The sequence below is a fragment of the Cebus imitator genome, unplaced genomic scaffold, assembly GCF_001604975.1.
Source record: "Cebus imitator isolate Cc_AM_T3 unplaced genomic scaffold, Cebus_imitator-1.0 Scaffold5, whole genome shotgun sequence".
NCBI classification, from domain to species: domain Eukaryota; kingdom Metazoa; phylum Chordata; class Mammalia; order Primates; family Cebidae; genus Cebus; species Cebus imitator.
Window position 1 is genome coordinate 14,734,357 of NW_016107320.1, and position 13,652 is coordinate 14,748,008.

Consider the following 13,652-nt stretch of genomic DNA (forward strand, 5'->3'; position numbering starts at 1 on the left):
AGAAAGAGAGAAAGAAAGGAAGGAAGGAAAAGAGAGAGAGAGGAAGGGAGGGAGAAAGGGGAACAAAGAAAAAGAGTAGACTTATTTTTGAGCCCTTTGCTTATCATTTGCTTCTTAGCTAGATAAAGCTGAAAGCCTGTGAGCAGCACTGCCGGCAAAATGATATGAGAGGATGTGTGCTTGCAATTGTGGGTGTTTGCATGTGCTTGTGTGTGAGAACATGAATCCTCAGCTTTCAGTTTCTCTGCCCTGTACAAAAATATTCTAGACAAGGAAGTTGTTTTTAAAAACATATGAAGCAAGGCCTTCAGTGTGGGTTCACGGTTGCTGGTTTCTTGCACCTTAATTGGGAGTTGTTTCATGTTGCCTGGTGAACGCTTTGCAAATGTCACAAGTTTCAGCTTTGTGTCTAAGATTGGTAAATCTCTGCAATTTACCTAAGGTCACTGGTAATTTATCTTGTCTTCTACTGTACTACTGGAACCTCAGGAGATGGCACAGAATTTATGGGAAGTATCAGATAATTAATTCTCCAGGAGAATCTCAAATTCATCATACTCTTTTTTTCCTGGTTGTGCATAATGAGATTAACTTACCCGTGTATAAGATAAGGAGAAGCTAAAGGCTCATGTGCAAAACTTTTGCTGAGAGTGTTCAGGGAAGGAGTCATCCTTCTTCCAAGGATTTTCTGCCGTCTTTCTGTTGCATTAAAAAGGAGCCCTTAGACATTGCTTTATTGAAAAAATCATATAATAGCCCTAAATTTAATCCAACATCTCTTTCCTAATTCTAAGAGCTCAGCTTTACACAAAAGATAGAAGACAAAAGCAAAGCAAAACCAAACAAAAAGTACAAGCAAAAAAGAAAAAAAAAAGGCAAAGGAAAACAGAAATGAGTCAACCAGACGTAGAAAAAGAGAGAAAACCTTGGCAACAGCTATAAAACTGCCACAAAAAACATATTATATTTCTATTCAACCTACTTCCAGAAGTTGAGATACCTAAATTGCCCTATCTAATGCCTCAGTTGGTGCCTGATCTACAAAATTAAATGTTAAATAATTAAAATAATGAACAGAAAATGTAAAAAGTCATGATGAAAGGGAAGCAGTTATCAAGCCAGGAAATGTTGACTAAAGATATTTGCAAAAATTAAATGTCACAATTTAACTGTTTCTTGCAACTGAAGCAAAAGTTGAAAATCCATAACATACAAATTCCTTACTATCCCATGAATTCTGAGCAAACCATTACATCAAGAGATTCCATATCCTCTTAGAGTTTGGTCTCATAATTAAAAGTTCATTTTATGAATTTCAACTGCAGACATCAGATTGTAATCAGCGTGTGTCCTTTTCCTGCCTTCAACTACATACACAGAGCACAACCACCTTTTGTTGGAGCATTTTTATTGGAAGGTGACAGTGATGCAGTCTTCATCACAGTCCAGAGATGTGGCGGATCTCTGATCGGCTGACTGTATTGCCGTGGGGTAGTGCTGGGCCTCAGCTCATCCAGCTCTTCCAGCTTCCACTGCATCTTGTGTTTTTGCTTCTTTGGGCCATAAATTAGGTGTATGTCTGCAAATCTGCAGCACAGTGCTCTTATTTCTACGGCAGGTCACTGACCCTGTTAAGGTCAGGGTTGGTGAGAGATACAGATTGCAGGCATCTTTGTAAGTTCCAATTTGTCCCCCACACCAGGTTCAGCTTGCCTTCACTCTCCCCTGAGTCACTTCAAGTTTGGTCCTACCAACCTACAGTAAGTTTATTCCTGCCACTGGATTCCAGGGACAGTCTTCCCATACATCTTTACCAGCTCTCACAAATAAGTAAGGTCCAATTCCCATACAAAATCTCTTATTCCATGTCATTCTTAGTAGTTTTGTTTGCCTGATTTGATACCTAAATTGCTTACGTTGTGCCTGGAATTATGGTACTGTAATAATGTAAAACTAAAACATGGAGCATTCTCATCGAAACTATGTAGTGAGCGACAACTGGAATGTCTTTGAAGTAGCCTTAAAGGATAATAAGAAAATTGTCATTGAACACTGAATACAAATAAATTTGTGTTAAATAATGGCAGGAATTTTGCCAAAACTATGTTCTGTAGTAACATGGTAAATAGAAAATACACCTAATGAAATAGAAATGCCAATTAATTTATTTTAGCCACATATAATAAGGTATCAATAGACAACGATTAGCTACAATAAAGTACTATGTCCATTTCTAAGCAGAATTTTGAAGCAATATTCAGGAGCCAGGCCTTGATGGATTTGAAACTAAAACTATTTTATTTCTAGCTTCTCTACATGGAAAGACTCTCAAAGTAAGAAATAACCTCAGGGTAAAGAAAGAAAATCAAGAGTGTGGCTAGAAGACCCTTTATTAAAACTTCAAAATGATTTAAGAACATGCCTCATAAACCTTTTCAACTAAACCAAAAGCTGTCTAAGAAATATAGGAGTTTTGTCTCACAGCACCCAGGCTTTCAGCCTAAGACAGAGATTTGCTTTTTTGTTTAAAGTAGAGTTGGATTAGATTTTGTTTAATGGAATGAACCACAGTAAAATTTATGGAAAACCTATAAAATGTTTTACCATAATTATACTACAGAAGCACTCAATGCCAAAGGGATAGAGACAAAAAGCATCTTTGAACTCCTCACTTCCTGAAGGAAACAATTACAGAAAATTCCTCATTTGCAAAAAATAAGACCATTTCTGTTCTTTTCTTTTCTTTTTTGAGACAGAGTCTCGCTCTGTCGCCCACGCTGGAGTGCAGTGGCACCATCTTGACCCACTGCAACTTAACTCACCTCCACCTCCCAGGTTCAAGTGATTCTCTTGCCTCAGCCTCCCGAGGGGTTGGGATTACAGGTGTCAGCCACCACACCTGGCTACTTTTTGTATTTTCAGTAGAGACAGGGTTTCACCGTGTTGGCCAGGTTCGTCTCGAACTCCTGACCTCAGGCGATCCACACATCTCAGCCTCCCACAGTGCTAGGATTACAGGCATGAGCCACCAAGCCCAGCCTAAAATAAGCCATTTCTTATGAGAAGGAAAAGATATTTCAGAGTGCAGAGCTTGGAGTCCTGAGAGCAGAACTAAGATCAAGAACGACAATAACAAACAACAACAACAAAAAAAACAGATTTAAAGAGCATATAGTTAAGATATTAGTGATACATCTCTGATGAAATTTTGGAGTTGCTGTGGACTAAGGACTGCTATATATCCCCATGTCTTTTTTTTTTTTTTTGAACAAAAGGGTCTATATTAATTACATTTTTAATTTTTTTTTAATTTTTATATTTTAGAAGCAGAGTCACTATATGTTGTTCAGGCTGGCCTCAAACTCCAGGGCTCAAGAAAGCCTCCTGCCTCAACTTCCACAGTAGCTGGGACTACAGGTGTATGCAGCCCTGCTCAGTTTCAATTATTTTTGTATTAGTTTGCCAGGGCTGTTATAACTTAGTGCCACCATCCTGGTGGCTTAGACAACAGAAATTTATTGCTTCACAGTTCTGGAGGCTGGAAGTCCAAAATTAATGTGCTGGCAGAATTGGTTCCTTCCAAGGACTGTAAGGAAGGACACTGTTCCAAGCTTCTCCCCTTGGCTTATGGATGACCATCTTCTCCCTGTTCCTCTTCAGATTGCCCTTCTCCTATGTATGTCTGTGTCAAAATTTCCTCTTTTTATAAGAATGCGAGGTGTATTGGTTAAAAAGGCCCCCCTACTCTGTACGACCTCATCATATATACATATGCAGTAACTCTATTTCCAAATAATTTCACATGTTGAGGTACTGGGGATTACAACCTCAACGTATGAATTTCCAGGGGCACGATTTAACCAATAACAATTCTTTCCTGATCACGTTTGTATGTTGGGTGTGTGCACAGGAGCAGCTAACTTGTTTACAGGTTTCCAGACAGGAAGAAAATGTTCTTGAGGAGCTGTACCCATAAACCTGTTCTACTTCTGCACCTGATTCATGTGAAGAGAGCCTAGACTTCAAGATCATTGCATTGGGTTCAAAGTATGGGAATCTTATCGGAGTGGTAAGCATATTTTGCAGTGGGAGGAATGTGAATTGTTGTGGGCTGAGGAGGTGGATTCTGGCAGGTGAACCGCAATATCTCCCATCCTTCATGATCTTCTGGAAAAGACCTTGCTAATTTTCCATCAAAAGTTGGCTTATCCTTCCCTTGAATCCTTGCTGACCTTAACAACTCACTGGGCCCACAGAATGTGGGAGATGTGACAGTCTACTTGCAATGAGGCTTCCCCACACATGCCTAGGACTCTCTTTCTTATCATTTGGTTTCATTTCTAATGCCGCCTCCTGAATTCTTCATCTGACACTAAGTTTAAGCATGCATCCCCTCACATGCATGGGCACTCAATTTTCAATTGTCCTATTTTTTTTCTTCATGAACCTATCACTGTCTGAAACAACTTATTTGTTTAATGTTGATTATTGCAAATCTGCTGTCACCAGACTGTAAACTCAGTGAGGGCAGGAATTTTGGCTCCATCCTTTTTACAACCCCAGCACCTAGATCAGTGTCTGCTTTGTAATGGTCATTTGGTAGAATTTTCTAGAATCATTTTATGGTGAGGATGCTCTTTCCAAAACACAAATTGAAGAAAATATAGTCAGAACGATTGATAAACTTGTCTGTAGACTTTTAAAAATTTACATTAAAAATTAAGAATAAAATTACAAGATAAACAGTAAAGTATTTACAAAATGTTTGTCAAAGGGTTAATATAGTGACTTTGTACTAAATGTATCACAAATCGGTAAGAGACATGTTAACACCCCAAAAGATAACTGTTTTTAAATATTCGATGAATTACAGAAAAAAAAATACAAAGACTATATAAACATTGAAAGTGTTTGATCTAATTAGTATTCATAAGAGGACACTAAAATAATAAAATTCTATTTTTATTTAGGTAGAAATCATGTGTATGACTGTATGCTGTATGTGTATGTGTATGTCCAGAAGTATATTTATATACTTCTGGAAAGAATGGAAAATTAGTATAAAAGTCTTAAAAGTGTTCATGTGCTTTGACTCTACAATTCTACCATGATGGATTTACCCTTGATGAATTAATCAGATGTAAATGGAGATTTATGGCCACGAAAATTTACTGAAAAATCTTTTATAAATTAGCATTAGCCAAGCTTTCAACAATAAAGTTTTTGTTATTTTATAATGTCTTCATGTAATTAAATGCAAGGCTGACATTTAAAGCCATGGCCACAGAAAAAATTCACATAGAATTAGTAAAAGAAACCAATATATATTTGGCCCTCAAATGAAGCATGATATAAACTACATATTGTGTAACATATGCTCCTAATTTTTAACAGCGTATCCATATTTCTGTGCCTCTATTTTTAGGTAGATGTGCACACAAAACCAACTGAAAGAAAATATATCAACATGTTGACAGCTCTTATTTGAGGCTGGTAATATTGTGACTGATTTATGCTTTTTGATTTTCTAAATTATTTTTATAAACTTCTACCAACTTTTTATTTTTTATTTTATTTTATTTTCTATTTAGGTTCTGGGGTACATGTGCAGATCATGCAGGATTGTTGCATAGGCACATACGTGGCAAGGTGGTTTGCTGCCTTCATCCCCCCATCACCTATATCTGGTATTTCTCCCCATGTTATCCCTCCCCACCCCCACTCGCTGTCCCTCTCCTGGCCCCTGCCAACTGACCGCAGTGTGTGATGCTCCCCTCCCTGTGTCCACATGTTCTAATTGTTCAATACCCACCTATAAGTGAGAACATGCAGTGTTTGGTCTTCTGTTCTTGTTTCAGTTTGCTGAGAATCATGGTTTCTAGATTCATCCATGTCCTTATGAAGGATACAAACTCATCATTTTTTACGGCTGTGTAGTATGCCATGGTGTATATGTGCCACATTTTCTTTATCCAGTCTATTATTGATGGACATTTGGGTTGGTTCCAGATCTTTGCTATCTACCAGCTTTATAATTTTTTTTTTTTTTTTTTTGAGACAGGGTCTCACTCTGTCACCTGGCTGGAGTACAGTGGCACAATGATGGCTCACTGCAGCCTCAACCTCCAGGCCTCAGGAGAGATCCTCCCACTTTAGCCTCTCAAGTAGCTTGGACTACAGGTGCACACCACCAGACCTGGCTAATTTTTGTATTTTTTGTAGATACAGGGTTTTGCCATGTTGCCCAGGTTGCTTTGAACTCCTGGACTCAAAGTGATCCCCCTACCTCGGCCTACTGAAGTGCTGAGATTATAGCCATGAGCCCCTGAGCTTAGACATAATAACTTTTAAAAAGGAAACAAATGATATGAAAAACAATTTTATGTTATGCTCAGAAAATTAGGGTTATTTATCTATGATTATGTAGTACATTGTGATGGAACTTGGAGGATTTTGATTCTGGAAGCCTGAGTTTTGCCCACTGGAACAAACTTGATTTTTCTACACAAGCACCCTCAGTGATACTCAACACATCTGAGAGGCTGTATAAACAAAATGTAATATCGGTTCAAACTAATTGAGCAGTGACATGATAAATTAGAGCATAAACTGCCACACTCATTTGAGCAGAACCTAAACTCAGTTTTGAAAATGTAGTTATTTTCCAAGTCGTAGGAAAACTCACAGTTGTTTGGGAATCTCCTGTCTCATTCCTTAAGCAAGGGGACAGCTATATTTGGTTTAGTTGGCCTTTTTAATTCTTGAATTAACTAGTTATTGTTATCATTTCAAATATAGACCTTTGCTATAAGAATCACACAAACATATTATATATTCCTTAAATGTGAAACAAAATCAAATTTGTAATAAAGGCTTTTGTTCAGAGATTATCTGAGTTTAGTTATATTACTAAACTCACCAAGTGCATGTGTTCATTGAACAGATATTTATATATCTTGGCTATCTTCTAACTGTTAGGTGAACCAGGTAAATAAGCTTTGCACTTTCAAATATTTATATATTGTATAAGGATAGACAGATATATAGAGATGATAAATATGCATATGTAATATGTAATAATATGCATATGCATACAATTATAAATGTATGTATTTACTATATATGTAATGACTTAATACTGTTTCAGAGAGTGACAAATACTATGAATAAAATAAAATAAAACTGAATTATGCAATGAAGAGTTGGTTGTAGGGGAACCAACCACAAATCACTTGAAAAATATTTAAAATATATGTTATTCATCTCTCTAAATCCTGCTAGACTTTTTGTCTAATTCATGATTCTCCTTCCTCAACTGAATTTGTATGTCTTCTCTCTCTTTCATAGAGTTCTTCTCTCTCTGTTCTCTTGGGTCTAACACAGCTGGAAAATTCTGATTGAATTCTGAGTTAATTTCCCGGGGCTGCCATATAAGTTACCACAAAGTGAGCTGTGTAACACAACAGAAATTTGTTTGTTTTTTGAGATGGAGTCTCACTGTGTTACCCAGGCTGGAGTGTAATGGCACGATCTCAGCTCACTGCAACTTCCACGTCTCAGGTTAAAGTGATTTTCCTGCCTCAACTTCCCGAGTAGCTGGGACTGCAGACACGTGCTACCACGCCAGGCTAATTTTTATATTTTTAGTGGAGACAAGGTTTCACCATGTTGGCCAGGCTGGTCTCAAACTTCCGACCTCAAGTGATCCGCCTGCCTTGGCCTCTCAAATTGCTGAGATTATAGGCGTGAGCCACTGTGCCCAGCCAGAAATTTATTTTTTCATAGAAATGTATTCTCTCTATTCTGGAAGCTAGAAGTTAGACGTCAAGATAGCAGCAGGCACATTCTCTCTGAAGGCTCTTGGGGAGAAATTCTCCTTTGCCTCTGCTAGATGCTGGTGGTTGCTGGAAATCCCTGAAATTTCTTGGCTTACAGATGCTTCACTCCAATACATGCCTTCACTTTCACACAGCCAAGTTCTTCTCTGTGTGTCTGTGTCCAAAATTTCCCTCTTGTTGTAAGGATACCACTAACTCTTTAGGGCCCACCCTAACCCGGTATGCCTTTAACTTGATTTTATTTGCAAAAACCATTTCCAAATAAGGTCATATTCACAGGCTTTGGAGGTTAGGATGCCAACTTATTTTTGGGGGGAATACAATACAACCTGTAGTGAATGCTAAAAGAAGGCCTCTATGGGATCCAACTTATGAGAAAAAGAGAGCCCAAGGCAGCCCTGGTGGAAAAATACTTCCATGTAAAAGACAGTATAAAAATCCTAAAGAGGGTAAGGTTAAGAGGCAGAAAGATCAATGTGACCAAAGGAGGTTGCGGGGGAAGGGGGTTGTGAGGGAGGGTGGGAAGAAAGAGAGAGAGAGAGAGAGAGAAAGTCAGGCCATATATGTGGGCAAGAATGAAATCACAATGAGCTTTGTAAGCTGACATATGAAATTCTGATTTTATTCCATTTAATAAGAAGCTGAATAATTTTATTTGGGGAAAAGTTATTATCTATATTTTAAGAAAACCATCATGTTTGTTGGCCAGGTGCTGTGGCTGACTCTTGTAATATCAGAATTTTGGGAGGCTGAGGCAGGTGGATCACTTGAGGCCAGGAGTTCAAGACCAGCCTGGCCAATATGGTGAAATCCCATCTCTACTAAAATTACAAAAGTCAGCCAGGCGTGATGGTGCATGCCTGTAATCCCAGCTACTGGGGTGGCTGAGGCGGGAGAATCACTTGAACCAGGGAGGCAGAGGTTTCAGTGAGCTGATATCAGGCCACTGAACTCCAGCCTGGGTGACAGAGCAAGACTCTGTCTCCAAAGAAAAGGCACGTTTGTGATTGTTCACGTGAGAAACAGTGGAGCTACAATGTGGTCATAGCAGAAGAATCAGTGGAGGAGATAAATTTTGGGAAGCTGGTCCAGCATTCAGAATTTGTGAAATGGAATGTGAGGTGGGAGGAAGAGGGGAAATGAGATGGAGGGAAAGGTGCCCAGGTGGGCATTGTTGTTATTTACTAAGATAAGATGGGCTGGGAGCCAAAGATGATGGACTACGGGGTGGAGTGGAGACTGGGTTGTAGTTTTTCAACTGTTCTTGTTTTTGCTATGTCTGTCTTCTCCATTAGTATAAATTCCTGAGTGGAGAAAATATACTGCTATGATGCAGAGTAGGCACTTGAAAAATATATGAAAAATGTATGTTATCCGTTTCTCCAGACCCTGTTAGACTCTTCACTTAATTTATGACTTCCCTTCCTCTTTGACCCCATTTAAATGTTTTCCCTCTCTTTCATAGAACTCTTCCCTCCCGGTTCTCTTGGGTCTAACACAGCTGGAAAATTATTCACATGCATTAAAGCCCACTTCCAAATGTCCTACAGGAAGGTGGTGGCTCTGTAGACAAAGCAGGGACCTCGAGTCATAGGAACTGGGATGGTCACTTCATCTTAGCTATCTAACGTCCTGTGCGATACTTAACTGCCTTACAGCTTAGTTACTTCCAGAACTTAACACGTTGCTGTGATCATTGCTTTAGATAATATATGGAGTATGATATTGTGGCTAAAGCACACCATGAATCAGACATGGGAGAGAGGAGGAGGGAGAGACAGAAGCCCCAACCACAACAATGATTGGTGATGCACCTGCCTGGTGAAAAACCGTCGGGCTTTGCATTCAGGTAGACCCAAACAAAGACCAAGTCCCTGTGTATTCATTTATTAACTGAGCCTCAGTTTCCACAAATGTCTGACTACCCACCCATCTTGTGGGACTGTGGTGATGGTTTGTAAAGTGTATGAAAATTGTCTAGGGCAGGGCAAACATGAAATGTTACTTTCCTTCCCTCTTTCCTCTGCCCACACATGGGTTCCTGCTTGACAGGACGCTGGGTATTTATGGTAATTATTTATCTATCGTTCAATTTCAGACAGTAATTTTTCACACAAACTCTTCTCTAGCGTTTTTCTAAAAAAGAAATGAATTCTCCCTCTCCCATTATCACCAAAATAAAGATAATTGATAACTGAGAGGAATGCCCAGTGTTATAGGAGCAAAGTTAGGAACACAACTTAACTGTTTCCTAAAATGATGAATGTGTGGTCTGAACTACAGGCAGGAGTTGAAAAGTGAGACGTCTTCTTACTTCCTGTAGTTCTCGGGAGGGTGGAGAGGGGGGTCTCTAAAAAAAACAAGTCTTAGCCAGGCACAGTGGCTCACACCTGTAATCCCAGCACTTTGGGAGGCAGAGGCAGGCAGATCATCTGAAGTCAGGAGTTCTAGACCAGCCTGACCAACATAGCGAAATCCCATCTCTACTAAAATACAAAATTAGCTGGGCATGGTGGCACAAGCCTGTAATCCCAGCTACTCGGAAGGCTGAGGCAGGAGAATCACTTGAACCCGGGAGGCGGAGGTTGCGGTGAGCCGAGATCATGCCCCTGCACTCCAGCCTGGGTGACAAGAGCGAAACTCCATCTCAAAACAAACAAACAGACCTACAAACAAAAAACTGAAGTCTTGAGTTGTGCTGCAGTCATGCAAGTCTCGGAGAAACAACAGCCAACTTGCTGAAAGGGAGATTGGAGCTCTGCAGCACGTCACTCTGATCCTTTTCCCACTTCTCTTGTAAAAGACTGCACCCCTCTCAGCTCTAAAATGATCGGATGCCATGCTCACGGTATTTGATTATATGTAAAGAATCCAGCTGCAAAGTCATTCTCAAAAATACCTGCTAAGTAGACACTGCCATCTTATGTGGTTTCTGGCTCCAACGCAAGTAGAATATGCTGAACTAAGCCTGAGAGTTAGGCAGCATTCTCATATTTCTTTTCTTTTTTCTTTTAAAGTATCTTTTGATATCAGTGACTTCCTGCCAGGAGTACAAAGAGGAAGGAAGGTGAGAGAGCCAGAACGGTCGATTCTGTTTTGACAGAGCCTGGGCTTTTTGTGTAACCCTAGGGATTTGGGACTCAGAAGCATGAAGGGCCAATGGCCATGTAACCTCGCAGCTGCTCATGGTACAGTCTCTGGCTGGGCTTCCTACTTCCCCTGGACGAAGAGCTGGGGATGAACTGCAGCACACTCTGTGAACACAGAACCTGACTGGACAAAGGGGATGTCCGGGAACTCGGTGTTCCAAAGTGTCTTTAAGGTTAGACAAACAGAATGTTGGATATGAGCTGGGAACTGAAAAGAAAGAACCAGACACAGTTCAAGTGAGCAGAACTTGCCAGAATGCTGTGCATATTTCTTTGGAAAGTCAAGTGAGCTTCAGACTAGACACTTAGCAGACCCTTGACATATACTTTGTGATTTATGAATAAATGCTCTTTATTCATAAATAGCACGGTTGGTTGTGAAATCCCATAAGGATAAATGGTTAAGCAACTGAATAGAAATTGTCACCACGGAGGAGAGCTGACTGTGCTTTCATCGACTGCACGAAGCGGAAGCTCTGCAGTGTGTTAGGAGAGAAGTAACAAATTCCTGCTCTAAAAAGCACCACTGAAAGTTATTCTCGAAAGCACTGACTTTCTATCCTGTTGCAAAGTAGGTTTAACAGAAGGAAAAGCATTTGTTATCCAGAAAGAAGCACGCAGGAGGCTGGAGCACTAAAGACATACTTGTCCACTATCCAGATTTGCAGGGGCTCAGCTTTTGGTTTGTTTAATCTAGGCTGGGGCACCAAAAATCAGCTTATCCCTCTCAGAAAATTTCCTCAACTGTGGAGTCTAATCTGTTAAAAATGGTTATGATGGGTCAGTGGCTCATGTCTGTAATCCCAGCACTTTGGAAGGCTGAGCCAGGAGGATTGCCTAAGTTCGGGAGTTCAACACTAGTCTGGGCTACATAAAAAGGCCCTGTCTTTATTTATATATATATATATTTTTTAAAAAAGCTTATGGTTCCAAGTCTTTGCTATTGTAAATAGTGCTGCAATAAACATACGTGTACATGTGTCTTTATAGTAGAATGATTTATAATCCTTTGGGTATATATTCAGTAGTGCGATTGCTGGATTAAATGGTATTCTAGATTCTTGAGGAATTGCCAGTCTTCCACAATGAACTAATTTACACTCCTACCAACAGTGTAAAAGCGTTCCTGTTTCTCCACAGCCTTGCCAGCATCTGTTGTTTCCTGACTTTTTAATAAATGCCCATCAATGATAGACTAGATAAAGAAAATGTGGTACATATACACCATGGAATACTATGCAGCCATAAAAAGGAATGAGTTCAAGTCCTTTGCAGGGACATGGATGAAGCTGGAAGCCATAATTCTCAGCAAACTAACACAGGAACAGAAAACCAAACATCGCATATTCTCACTCATAAGTGGGAGTTGAACAAGGACATGGACACAGGGAGAGAAACATCACACACTGGGGCCTGTGAAGGGGTTGGGGGCAAGGGAAGGGAGAACATTAGGACAAATACCTAGTGCATGTGGGGCTTAAAACCTAGATGATGGGTTGATAGGTGCAGCAAACCACCATGGCACATGTATACCTATGTGACAAAACTGCATGTTCAGCACATGTATCCCAGATAAATACAATTTTAAAAGAGGTTATGGTGGCTCCATTCTGTTTACAAAATCTACATGGTAGGACAGATGGCATAGCTCAGTCAACATTTCAGCTGAACCCATTTTAATCACTAGAGGGATTATTGAATGCAAGTAGTCTCTAAATAATTCTAAAGTAAAACTTCGAATGCAGTTAACTAGAAATAACACTTAACGAGATTTGTGAGAATATGTAGAATATTGTACTTTGAGAAGAAAAATGACAAAAAACACAGTAAGTTGATGTCAGTGACTTTTTATAAAGAAAAATTATAGGAAAATAAATGAAAGTCAGTACATGCTAATGGGCTCAGTAAACACTTATTTGATATTCATAACAATGTTCATGTTCATATTTGAACATTGAACATTAATCAATGTTCGAAACAAATACAAAGTTCAGAGACCATGATCCATTTCTTCTGCATCAGAGACACAAAATCTTTAATATATCCTTTTTGAGTGCTAATCTGTGAGTGATCCTGAAACATTACTGTACTAAAAGCTATTTTCTCTTCCTTCCCAGAACAGCCTTAACCCCTTCAGGCTGTCTAAAAACTTAGGTTTGTCATACTCAAGTATAAAAGTAAGTTTCTCTCTAAAGGTACATGCTTAGATTTTACACAGTTATATGAACTTGCCTGGCATTTTTAGGTAGTCTTAATGGATGTATCAACAAATTGTAAACTAGCTCAAGGTCAGTTTTTCATGCCACGTGTTCTAAAATAGGTGACTGTTGAGTAGGGAGTGTGGTTATGTCTTGGGAGTGTATTTATCAACTTTTATCCAGAGCTACTCAGGACCTCACCCCTTACCTAACAGCGCCATTAGTGTACTCTTCCACTGTCCTCTGCTCACTACCTCGGCTCTCCAGCTTCCATTTCATTATCCCTCTATAAATGGAAGAAGGAACACTTTGGGATGCTTGGAGGAGTGACTAATGGGACTAATAAACATATATAGTATTTGTTTCCCTAGAAGACAGCAAAGTGGATGGAAGGCATTAGAAATAAAATTAAAACTGGCCGGGCGCGGTGGTTCAAGCCTGTAATCCCAGGACTTTGGGAGGCAGAG